The 8,689-nt window shown below is 41.4% G+C and overlaps 1 long non-coding RNA gene across 1 annotated transcript; it reads right to left on the bottom strand.

Moving 5' to 3' along the window:
* Window positions 1-1,571: 1,571 nt before the first annotated feature.
* LOC115093712 lies at window positions 1,572-8,475 on the bottom strand. Its single transcript, XR_003857388.1, has 2 exons — window positions 5,710-8,475; window positions 1,572-2,715 (listed from the first exon to the last, which is right to left on the bottom strand). It is a non-coding gene; the product is annotated as an uncharacterized LOC115093712 (long non-coding RNA).
* Window positions 8,476-8,689: the final 214 nt, after the last annotated feature.

Raw genomic sequence — 8,689 nt, 5'->3', positions numbered from 1 at the left:
CTGTCTAGGTAAGGTCCGTCTCAGGATTTTTGAGAAAGTGATTTATTCTTTGGAGTTTTCTTTTGTGAATCCTTGTTCTGGGAGGAAAATCCCTGTCTTGGGAAAAATAGGGGTAGAGAGAAGATCTGCTGCTCCCATCTCACAACCCACAGGACGACAGCGGGGACTAGCCACAAAAGGCAAAAGGCCCAGTTTTAGTATTTTTATGCATTTTTGTCCTTTTGAGGTGGGAAGAAGTTTTGCCACAATGCTCCTGGTCCAGTGGTCAGAAAAGGGAGAAAAGCTGACACTTTTCTTGATGCAAGTCCTTTCAGATAGATCCAGCTTTGCCATTTTGAGAGGAGAACCAGGAGTTCTTATTTGGAAGCAGCTACCAGAGTCACCACCCTGGGGGAAAAGGATGAGGACTGGTGTTTTGGAGGGACTTTGGGGGAAGGGATTCTATTACACTTAGGATATGCCCCACCCACCTATTCCAAGTCCTGAAGGCTAAGAGCATCTCAGGATCCAGGACTGAAGGACAGATTCCCCAAGGAGCAGTTTGAGGAAATTGTTTGGACATGGAAATAATCAGAATTGAGTGTATTTGATACCAATTATCTTGGAAGACCTGCAGTATATTGAATTTGGAGCACCCAGCCAGAACATCCAGCCTGTTTATTTTGCACCTGCCAGTGGCGACATTTATAGTAGGGGATTCAGCCCTGCTCCCCCAGTTCCCTTTCCTCTCCCACATATAGTGCCTGCCCATCCTATCTCCCCCCCCCCCCAGGTCTTCAGCAGTCTACCCCCTCTCCCCTAGAGACAAAAGATGTATGGAACCCATGTGGCATTAGGCCTGCTGTAACATGTAATGAGTATGGACTTGGCCCTCGAAGCCATGAATAAACAATTTCAATATAGTAACCCCCCCCCCCCCCCCCCCCGCCAATACCAAAATCAGAACTGCCAGCACTCAAATTCAACCCTACTAATGAAAAAACAATATTGCAAATATTACATCAGGCTCTAACATATCAATAAACCTCTATTTAAACAAACTGAGCAACCTAAAATACAGTACCTGTAAAAATAAAAAAAAATATAAAAATTACCTAAAAATATGGGACAAGTTTTTAAAACTACACAAGTCCCTTCTTCAGATGTCAGATCAGAGACATTCATATCTAAAGTCAAGTCCTATGTTGTCTCAAAAACTCATGTACAATATTGTTGGATAATACTTAATAGCTCCAATAAAAAGCTATTAGTTTACCCCAAGAAAAATCTGCCATATCAAAATAATACTAACTACCAGGACTCAAACAGCGACAACCCTACCCAGGAAAGAGCAGCACTGCAAATATTACATCAGAATCTAGACCAATACACTTCCTATTGAAAACAGAACAAGCTGGACTGCTACATTCCCCTACACAGAAACTATACACTAGCAGAATCCCACTCATACAGAACACAGACAGACCTTTACCAAAAGGCAAAATGAGACCAACAAACAAAATAAAGAAATATAAATCATAAAAGTAAAACCATACTAATAAAAAGAATTAAAAACTAATAAATAGAACATCCATTAATTAAAACCTCAATGTTTATAAAATTTCCCAAAATACCAATATATTTCAAAACAGCAGACATTTCAAACATCCAATAATGAAATAAGGATTTAAAACCTCCTGCTCTACATACCTGGAATGTTTTGATTTCAAGCTACTCAGATTGTGAGTGTGTGTGTGTGAGTATGAGTGTGTGTAAACGTTATCCTCTCACTCACTTATACATACACCCACATGCTCTAACCCACTCACCCATACACATAGTCACCCACCCACACAGGCTCTCAAACCTCTGCCTTCCCCCCTCCCCCCACCGCAGGCTCTCACCCACACACCCAGGAAGTCATCCACACACCCCTCCACAAAGCATCTCACTCGCTCACTCACCCAGCCACACTCTCACCCATAGATAGTCACACAAATCTTAACCACCCTTCTCAACGTCCCAGGCCCTAACCTTCTTGCTGCCCAGTTCCCTCTCCCTTTTCACACCCATCCCAGCAGTCTTGCTCCTCCATCCCTCTGTGTTAAGGTTAGTCAGAATCTGGAAGAGTATGGGAGGCATCCCATACCCTCAGACTCTCACCAACATTTAAACACTGCCACTGGTACTGTTTCTTCAACCTGGCGCTAGCTGATTTTTTTCCTGTGCTGCTCTGCATCTCGTGCAAATGGTGCAGTTTCATATTGGAATCTAGTCAGCTGACCCACTTATATCCTCTCCTTATCCTACCTGGCTACCCCAGAGTCCTCCAGCTGACCAGCTCTCTGATCTGCACAGGGCCAGTGGCATAACATCACGGCTTCAGCCAGGAGCTTGCACTCTCTTTGCTTTTTGCATGAGGTAGAAGGCACGACCTTGCTTCAAGCCAATTCACCGAAGCAAGGTACCACCTTCTGCCCTTTGCGGTGCTGCTCTTCATCTCGTGCAATATTGAACCTGACTTGTCTGCTGCCATTTGGCCCCATCGCCATGACAATCCCTTCCTACAGCTCAGACTAGTACTCGCCTTCTTATTGGCCTAGCAGCCCCATCCCCTCCCCCCTCTGTTGTGCACATAGGGGACAGGATGCATGCAGCCTGCAAGCAGCCACAGGCTTCTGTTCGTATAGGCCATAGCCTGCCCTACAGCCTCCACGCAGACAAGTGGCTCCGCAGCTGGGGAAGAAAGAAAAAAAAGATATTGAAGGCCCTGAATGCCATTGGCATCTACACATACAAAAAAACCAGCATACATATCTGAAGCAGCAGCTTTCCCCCTATATCTGTTTTTGAATATACCTATATTTATTTATTTATTTATTTTTAATTTTTATATACCGATGTTCCTGTAAAGAATACATATCGCACCGGTTTACAAGGAACTGAACAGACGCCTCCAGGGCGGAAATACATTAAAAGTCGCCTCAAGGCAGAATACATTAACACAAGTATACAGGAAAACTATTAAAAGAGAACTTTCAGAAACTCAATTAAATGTAACTGTGAACCATAAATCAGGAACCATAAATCAGGAACATATGTACAGAGGTAGGTATATCGTCTGTCGCTTCACCAGATTTTAGCTCTCAGGGAAAGCTTGAGTGAATAGCCAAGTCTTTAGCTTCTTTTTGAATGTCGGAAGGCATGGTTCTTGGCGGAGGTCCGGTGGGAGCATGTTCCAAAGATGGGGACCTGCAGTGGACAGAGCTCGTTTCCTCAATGAGGTTTTTGTTGGCTGGGTGTGAAGCATGTTCTGGTATGCACTTCTGATCGGTCTATTGGAGACGTGTTGCTGTAGTTGGAAGGATAGGTTGAGGGGGGAGATGTTGTGAAGAGCCTTGTGAATCATCATGAGGGATTTAAATTGTATCCTAAATTTTATGGGCAGCCAGTGAAGATTTTGGAGGATAGGGGTGATGTGATCCCATTTTTTGGTGTTAGTGAGAATTCTGGCTGTCGCGTTCTGGACCATCTGAAGTGGTTTGATGGTGTTGGCTGGCAGGCCCAGGAGGAGTGAGTTGCAATAGTCCAGTTTAGGGAGGATGATCGATTGTAGTACCAAGCGGAAGTCTTGGAAGTGTAGAAGAGGTTTTAATTTTTTTAAGACTTGCAATTTGAAGAAGCAGTCTTTGGTAGTATTGTTTATGAACTTGGTGAAGTTGAGTTGGTTGTCCAGAAGTACACCGAGATCTCTTACTTGTGGTGTGTGGTCGATTGATGTGAAGGAGAGTTGGGTGGAACTAGTTGGGTTGAATAGAGAGCACTTGTCTGGAGCTATTATGAGGATTTCAGTTTTGCTAGTATTTAGCACGAGGTTGAGGCTTGTTAGCATGTTTTTGATTTCCGAAAGGCAGCTGTTCCAGTAAGACCACATTTTGTGGAGGGATTCCATTATCGGGATGAGGATCTGAATGTCATCCGCGTATAGGAAGTGTGTTAGCTTGAGGTTAGATAGTAGATGGCAGAGTGGAAGGAGATAAATATTGAATAGTGTTGGTGAAAGGGATGATCCTTGAGGTACCCCCAGCTTTGATCTGATAGGGAGTGATTCTTTGTTGTTAATCCTGACCTTGTATTGTCTGTTTTCAAGGAAAGATTTGAACCAGTTGAGCGCTGAACCTGTTATACCAATATCTGCTAGACGCTGAATGAGGCAGGTATGGTTCACAGTGTCGAACGCTGAGGAGAGGTCCAGTAAGACGAGAAGGAAAGGTTGACCATTTTCCAGGTTGATGAGGATGTTATCAGAAAGCGAGGCTAGTAGAGATTCAGTGTTCAGTGACTTTCGACATCCGAATTGATTGGAGGTTAGAATGACATTCTCTTCTAGGAATTCGGATAGTTGTCTGTTTACTACCTTCTCCATGATTTTTGCAATCATTGGGAGGTTGGCAATTGGTCTGAAGTTAGCTGGGTCAGTGGGTGGAAGGTTAGGTTTTTTAAGGAGAGGCTTGAGAATAGCAAGCTTGAGTTGGTCAGGGACTTGACCTTGGGAGAGCGAGCAGTTTATGATGTCTGCTATCGGTTTAGCGATGATGTTAGGAATGGAGAACAGTAGATTGGATGGGATGTGGTCAAGTGGGTGGGATGAGGGCTTCATCTTCCTAAGGATGTTTTCAATTTCTAAGGCGGACGTCTGCTCAAGGGAAGCCATCGAAGCTGTAGTTGCTTTATATTGCATGTGGGTTGGGTGAGAGTGTTGTGTGCTGGTAGTGGGAGGGTAGTTCGGTTGAGGAGAGGGCACCTTGAGAGGAGCGAGGAGGGTGTCTATTTTTTTCTCAAAGTAGACCGCCAGTTCGTTGGCTTTGTTGGATGCTTGTGTGTCTGGTATAAGAGGGGTAGTTGGTTTAGTGATATTTTCCCCTTAATATATTCCCTTAATATATTCCCCCTTAATTGTTTTTGTTGATGACTACTTTCAGTACTCTCCAGTTATATTAGTTTGAAATCTTTCCTGTCTTCCAAAGCCCATGTTTTTGCTCCCTGTTTAATGTAACTTTATCTTCTATACAGTTGTTAATTGGTTTCCCCTTGTTCCATTGTAAACCGGTACGATAAGACTTGTCTTGAGCATCGGTATATTAAAAGAACTTAAATAAATAAATATCTTTGGCCCTGGAGCTCTATCCTCCACCCCCCATGGCTGTATAGACTTTATATCTAAGGAGTGAGTATGACCTCTGTCTTCTCAGTTGCAGAAGAGGGGCTAGAAAATAGTTTATTATTTAAAAACAATTTTAAACATATGCATCAAAATTCCCATTTTTCCTTATGATGTTCCCATCCTTAAATGTTAGATATGGAGATGTAAAGATGGGAACAAATTACCACAGGCTTCTCTCATTTATATTTTGAGAGAGTTTCCAGTCACCCCGTAATTGCAGTGATTTGGCTTTCTGTGCGAAATCCTTTACTGTATCAGGCCTAGAGAATTTTGCCAAGGTTGTGTAGAGAGAAAAGGGACATGGGAAATTTACACAATTTAGTGCAGAAGAGTTACAGAACTCTTAGGCACTCTCATAGATGTGTGCATAAGCACCAAATAGGTATGTTTAGACAATCTCTCTTCCTGATTTAGGGACACCAGTACACTACTGTAAAAGTTATACATGCAAGAAGCAAAATAAAGGATTATGGCTAAAAACAGTATGACTGGACTATAAATCTTACCCATCCTGAAACCTTCAAATTAGGAGATGGTATGCAAGGGCTTTCTGTTCGTCAAGGCCAGAGAAGTGGCTTCCCCTTCTTTCTGTAATGAAAGAAATCAATTACTCTCACTTTACCCACAAATGGTTATCCCTTAATTCATGAAAAAATTTGTCATCCTTACCTATGCTTATTGCCCTTCCTTTCAGGGCTTAATGCTAGATCTACAGATTTTGCATCACACCTGAAGTAGCTACCACTCAAGAAGGTTCCAAAAAGGTGATGAACTTGTGCTAGAATTTCTTCGACACTTCCTGTGACCCAGGCAGGTTTAACTAGCCTTGGAAGCTGCTCACTATCAGCACAGTATCTCTTGCTTTCACTTCTCTGGTAGTTGAAGCAGTTGCTGCTGCTGCCTTGTTATTAACATGTCCATACTCAATAGGCTGAAGTTGTCCCATCCTAAGTGAGTTTCTTTTGATCCACTTTACTAAAAAGAATGTTCTTTCAAGCAGGTAATGCACCACCTCAACAGCAGCTTTTCCATGTTACACACTAAGCTAAGAGCTCCTGCTCTTCTTCTACTGATGCCACCTGCTTACAGTCTGGGAAAAACGAGCAGTCTGTTTACCAAATTTATTAACAAACTATTTTGAATGGATTCAAATTTCACCATATAATGAGCTAGATTAAAAGAAAATAGGTCAATACTGTGCATTTTAAATGGCAGTAACCCAAAAGTTCATAATTGTCAAAATACTGTGTACTAATATGGTGATGCTTATCTTCATAAGCTCAGGTGTCTATAAAACAAACACCTCACCCTTCAATTTTTCTTCCTGCAACAGCAGCTGAAAATGTGATATATCTAACCACAAAAACTAAGACTCTCCCTTTAAACATACAAGAGGCAGCTTCGTAAAGGCTTCCAGCTAATCATTACAACACTTATCTGAATTTGTACACATTTGAGACATCAGAATATAAAAGCTATAAGGATAGACTGCTCAAGCCCATTCATTATTCATGTTTATCATGGGTTTACTGTATATTATAGGTCAAATGTTTAGATAATGCAAGTACAACATACATCAGATCCCATGATGCACTGGAGCATCTTATTTTTTGTACATTAAATCAAATCAAGCAAGAACCTTAGAATGAGAAATCTTTGGAAATCCCATCTGAAATATCCCCAAAGGCATAAATTCTAAATATAACTGGTCTTACATTGGTACCAGACATCTCTCAGGACTTTTTCCATGATCACTCCAAGTTGTTAGGTCTATGTGAGTGGCTTATTCTGAAACTATGGTGTCATTATGTTAGTCTTGGTGGTTTATTTTACTAGTTTGATTGTTAACCAGGGAAGATGACTGCCACAGTGCTATTAAACAAAAAAATATATATGTGTTTTCTTTGAATAAATTTTATATTGCATTCCCATTTAACAGAAGTAAAGCAACTAATACTGAAAAGATTAGTGCCCACATTTTTTTAATTTTATAGAATTGTAGCCTCCAAAAGGTACACTAATTAAAACAAAATGTACTGTAATTGCAATATTCAGAGCATGCTCATATTGAAAAGATAGCAGCTATTTATCTCTGCAAAATAGCTACTTGGGTTTTGAGTCCACAGTTTATAATCTTACTAGCAGTAAAAGCCATCCAAGAATGGGGAAATACTGTGAAGCATAGGAAGTGCGGAATTAGGATGTTTAGCAGTAGTGTGCATGGAGCTCGGGGTACTGTGTGATAGTACTGTGAGGATAGACCATTCTGAGAGAGAGAGAGAGAGAGAGAGAGAGAGGTGGAACTGGAAAGTACAGTCAGAGAAAGGGGTGGAGCTCAATTTCCATATGTAGTAGTAGAGTGGATTAGACAATACAGAGAGACGGGCAGAGCTAGAGTACAAGGAGAGGGAGGAGTGGAGCTGGAAGGGTAGAGCTCAATTTGCACACCAGCGAAGCAGTTTTCCTTTTTTTTTTTAGACAGAATTTTCATGAGTTGCTGAACTTATTTCAAGGTGAGCCAAAGGAGTGCAAACACACTGCAAATCCTCAAGAACATAGATCAAGTCAAAGGAGAAACCAAACATTCTTAAAGGCCATCTATGAAACAACATTTAAAAATGCTCATCACAATACTTACTCAGCATACTATTTAAAAAAAAACATAATCCAAAAATTACAATTTGACTTGATCTACAATGCATTTTGCACTTAGACAGAACTTGTGATTTGATGGAGCCTTCCTAAATCTGCATATGATTATAACGTTTTGAGTCCACAACTAATTTACAGCGATATCCATTATTTAGTCAATCAGCATGTAAAAATTAGGTTTATCATCTGCTAATTCTTTCCTTGAGTCTTACCAGACCAGTACACATGAGTTTAGTTCCCCTAAAGCAGATGTAGACAGAAGATGGATTAGATGTGAAGCCTGCAGCACTTCAGTATAATTGTATCAAACCAAAACACATTAAGCCTATCACTCTATGAGCAGGGGAGTTTCAACAAGGACCTTTTATCCAACTAGGCTCGTTAATTCAAAACCTGAAATATCTGGAAGAGAATATCTATACAGAGATTGCTAGATAAAAACTGGTGGGACCCTGGACTGGTCTGGTAAGATTCCAGGAAAGAAACCTAATATTTTCTTCCTTCTCTCACTAGAACAGTCCAGGATTCATAGAATGTATCCAAGCTTCACCTAATACAGGGAAGGAGCTGGACAAGCCTGCCCTCAGGACCCCAGCCCTAGCCTACACATCGAACCAGTAATTTTTGAAGGAAGTATGCAAAGAAACACAAGTGGCTGCCTTTCATTGTGGATACTCTGAAAACACAAAACAACTGTAGGGTTCCCAGGATAGCTTTGGGAAACCCTGCTTTAGAGGCTGCATTGGAGTAATTACTTACCTGATAATTTTGTTTTCCCTATCTGCTGGCAGGGGAGCATAAACCCCCACTGGTCCTGAGTCCATCTGTCTACAC

This window comes from Rhinatrema bivittatum, chromosome 6, assembly GCF_901001135.1.
Source record: "Rhinatrema bivittatum chromosome 6, aRhiBiv1.1, whole genome shotgun sequence".
Lineage (NCBI taxonomy): Eukaryota > Metazoa > Chordata > Amphibia > Gymnophiona > Rhinatrematidae > Rhinatrema > Rhinatrema bivittatum.
The sequence above is the reverse complement of the archived record's forward strand: the minus strand, read 5'-3'. Positions and strand labels throughout refer to the sequence as shown.